The sequence below is a fragment of the Rhodamnia argentea genome, chromosome 8 (genome assembly GCF_020921035.1).
Source record: "Rhodamnia argentea isolate NSW1041297 chromosome 8, ASM2092103v1, whole genome shotgun sequence".
NCBI classification, from domain to species: Eukaryota; Viridiplantae; Streptophyta; class Magnoliopsida; order Myrtales; family Myrtaceae; genus Rhodamnia; species Rhodamnia argentea.
The window spans coordinates 14,118,004-14,122,676 of NC_063157.1; positions in this window are offsets into that span (position 1 = coordinate 14,118,004).

Genomic DNA, 4,673 nt, shown 5'->3' on the forward strand with positions numbered 1-4,673 from the left:
AGATCTTGATACCTAAAATATAAGTTGCCTCTCCTAAATCTTTCATGGAGAATTTCTGTGACAAGAATAGTTTGATCGATGATATCATTGGAATATCATTCCCGATTAAAAGTATATCATCGACATAAAGAACTAGAAACGTAATTGCGCTCCCACCGACCTTCTTATATACACATGGTTCATCCGGGTTTTTAATGAAGCCAAACGATTTGACTACCTCATCAAAACAGATGTTCCAACTTCTAGAGGCTTGTTTGAGTCCATAAATGGATCTCTTGAGCCTACACACCTTTCGACTTTCACTACTAGATTCAAAACCCCATGGTTGTTCCATATAAATGTTCTCCTCGAGGAAATCATTTAGAAAAGCCGTTTTGACATCCATCCGGAATATCTCATAATCAAGGTGCGCAGCTATAGCCAACATAATCCGAATGGATTTTAGCATGGCTATAGGTGAGAAAGTTTCGTCGTAATCGATCCCTTCTTTTTGACGATATCCTTTTGTCACCAGCCGTGCTTTGTAAGTTTCAACTTGACCATTGGCGTTCATCTTCCTCTTGAAGATCAATTTACAGCCAATTGGTACAATACCATCAGCGAGATCAACTAAAGTCCAAACATCGTTGGAATATATTGAATCCATTTCGAATTTCATGGCTTCTAGCCATTTACCAGAATCGATGTCCGACATCGCCTCCTCATAGGTGCTAGGATCACTCAGTTAATCACTATCATTCACAATGAATAGTAGCTCAATATCTTCAACCGAGTGTCTATAACAAATAGGCATACGAAACATTCTCGCACTCCTCCTAAGATGTTGTGTATCAGAAGCTCCCACCGAATCAGAGATCGGTGTCCGAACTTGGTTATTTGGTACTTCATTATTTTCTTCTTGTAAGACTATTTTTCGCCCATCACCACCTTCTTGAACGAACTAATTCTCCGGAAAGGAAGCATGCCTATCGACCGAAACTCTTTGGTCAGAGTGAAAATAGAAATAATATCCAAGAGTCTCTTTTGGATATCCAATGAAGCGACCTTGTTCGGACCTAGCCTCCAATTTCTCTGTCCTCGGTTTCTTGATGAAAACGGGACAACCCCAAATCTTAGTATGATTAAGACTTGGTTTCCTACTATGCCATATCTCATAAGGCGTAGTTGGAACAGATTTGGATGACACTTTGTTCGATAAAAATGCAGCTGTCTCAAGGGCATATCCCTAAAGGGATACTAGCAAATCGGTGTAACTCATCATAGATCGCACCATATCCAATAAAGTGCGATTTCTCCTTTCGGATACACCATTATGTTCTGGAGTTGCGGGAGGTGTCCACTGTGATAAAATGCCATTATCTTTAAGATAGTCCAAGAATTCAGTACTAAGGTATTCACCTCCTCGATCGGATCGAAGAGCCTAAATTCCTTGAACATTTCAAAGGATTCGGACTTATACTTCATTAAGTACAAATACCCATACCGTGAATGATCGTCAGTAAAGGTAATGAAGTAAGAATAACCACCCCTAGCAATTTCATTAATTGGTCCACATACATCTGTATGTATTAATCCTAGTATGTCGCCAGCTCGCACGCTATGTCCTATAAAGGGCGCCTTGGTCATTTTTCTTAGAAGACATGCATGACAAGTAGAGTATGGTTCAAAACCGATTGGATCAATATATCCATTATTACTCAACTTGTTAATCCTGTCTTCTCCAATATGACTTAATCGAAGATGCCAAACATACATTGGATTTGTACTATCTCTAGGGCGTTTATTGATTATGGCATTTACATCGTGACTATTTTGCTTATTGACATTGGTAATCGCATTACCGGACATTATAATGGTATAGAGATTATTGGTTAATAATCCGTAACTGTTGACACTCGATATTTGATCGAGTTTTCTTTAGTTTTATTTTCCAAAATTCACTAAAAATTCATAAAAAATCAAAAAATTAAAAAATCAACATTGAAAGCCTTGGCCAAGCATAAGGAACCAATTTTGAACAAAAAATAATTTTTCATATTTTTTTCATTTTTTAATATTTTCAGAAAATAAGAAAATATTAACAAATTCATAAAAAATACTTTTCGAGGTCGTAAAAGTACACAAAAATGTCTAATATTTTTCTTTTTATTCCCTTTTCATATTGACCTAAAGAAAAATTGAAAATTAGATCCAATTTTAGGTGTTTCTTCATAATGCCTAGAGTTGAATTTACGTAAAAAATACCATTTGAGTCTTTTTATTTGCAATTTTTGCACATTTTAGGTCTAGACATTCAATTGTAGCCCTTTCAAACTTCAATTTGGTCAATTGCACCCCTAATTGCGTGAATTGAACGAATTGCATAAGAATCCCCAAAAGTTTTGCAATTTAGTCCTTCAACTTGCCAATTTTTGAAATTACTTTTAATTGAGGGACTTTCGTGGCAAAATTGGACCGTCCCCCCTAGGTTTTTACACATTCTAAATCAATTGGCATAGGTATCATGGTCCAATTTGATCAAATTGACACTCAATTGAACAATTCCCCAATTTGGGCAATTAGAAAAATTTGGGGCTTTCATAGAAATTGAAGTGAACTTTTGGGCAAAATTGCATTTCTAGATAATATCCAGGCCCCTAAGTTTAATTTTGAGGTTTAATTGCAAAAATTCCCCCACCAATTTTGATTAATTTCGAAAATTTCGCAAAGTATCTTGTTCGAACCGGTTCAGATCGGTCTGACCGCCGGTCGGACCGGCCGAACCGGCTCAAACAGTGTCATCTTCAACCTATTGCTCGCCCAACTCGCGAGGTTTGAGCAGCGAACTTCAACGATCAAATTGACGTCCGATTCGACACTAATTAAGTTAATTAGTTTGGGGCTTTCCTTCCGGAGGTTGAGCCCCGTCGATTGAGACCAACGGCGAGATCATCGGTCGTCGGAGGAGCACCGGCGAGCCGGCCAAAGCCCCGGTGCTAAAAAAAGTCAACATTCTCAATCCCGTGTCAAATTAACGCGCATTTGGTGATCAACGGAGGCCTAACGGACATAGATGGAATCCTAAGTGATTCCGTCGCCGTCCGGCGACCCATTTACGCGTATGCACACGTGTGGGAAGCTCGGCGAAGCTTCACCCGTGCGCGCGCGAATTTGAATGCAAGTATAAAAGGCCGAGGAAGGTTCTCGATCGAGGGAGGAGGCTCATTCGTGCTTGCAAGATCAAACAGATTAGAGAGAGAGAGAGAGAAAAGGAGAGAGAGGAGCTCTCTGGTGACGCCATAGCCAGAGCTTCGAGCGAGGCTGTGAGATCTTCGTCCGACTGATTCAGGCCAAATCAGGCCACCGGACCACCGCCGGAAGCTTGCCTGAACTTCCAGAAGACGATCGCGATAGCTCACTTGGCTTGAAACCTCCAAAAGTGGTGAGTCGAACATTCAATCTCCCTACTGTGCAACCATGGCATATCACTTCCTCGAGCATGATTTCTTAAATTGCTATGTGCCTTTTGATTCTCGGACACTTCTGACCACAATCGCATCTGTTCCTTGCATTGATTTCCCCCGAATCGCGCGAGTCGAACCTCCTACTCGACTCGGTCGGGCCAAGCGCCGGCCAGGCCATTCTAGCCCTAGCGAGCTCAATCTAAGCTTGAGGTAAGTTCTCTAATCCTCCTATTATGCTTGTGTATGAGTTAATTGCCTTGATTTGCTTTGAATCCGCATGTATGAACTACGAGTTGAGACTACGTGCTTAGTTCGTAGCTCTCGATCCGCTCGATGAAATCGTTTGATTCTTGGATATGTTATAGATGAGGTTGAGTCGCGTCGTTACGTGGTGGTTTCGCGTCATTCCGGCGAGATCTCGCCGTTAGATCTCGCCGGAACGTTCTCGTCCATCCGTTGGTCGTTGTCGCAACAAGGAAGACGAAGTCGACGTGGCGAGTCCCAACGGGTCAAAGGCGATTGTCGCGACCCTCCGTCGGTCGGTCCCGGCTGGGGCGAGGAGGGTTAACGAGCCGATTCCCCCTTTTATATATATTTTTATGGGATCGCAGGTCTCTCCCAAGACCCATTACTCGAATCGCGATGTCGGGTAAAATTTTTCAAATATCGAAATTGACCTTGTGTGGTCGGGTGGCATGTGCGATGTGTACATGCAATTTTGGAGTCGCCACCGATTGATTTATTGGAAGGTACGATCGGAAAACCTTACCGAGCGGTCGGGAGAAACCGTTCGGTTCCGCGAAAACCGGAGATTTTGGGTCCGGGGACTTGGTTACGCCAAATTTCATATTCGACGCCCTTTCGGTTACCGATGTCGATTGTTTTTCTAACCTAAGATTTCATGCAGATGCAATATCGGGTGAGGTAGGTCCTAACAATTCTAAGTTTTCATGCAGATGGGAATTTTCTATCCTAATCAATCACAATCGGAAAAATTAATGCGCAATCAAGATAATCGCAATCAATCAAATCAATCAATCAAGGTTCAATATGTCTAAAATGGCCCTATCGGCCCATACAAAAATCAAATTTGGGTGTCGGGGTGATTTGGTAAAAATTTGGGGCGGAAGGCCCGGAAGGGTAGAATGGTCATTTTTGGGAGTTCGGGACCGAAAATCGCAAAATTTGGATTTGGCCAGTTGAATGTGGCCATTTCTCATTTTTTTGTGA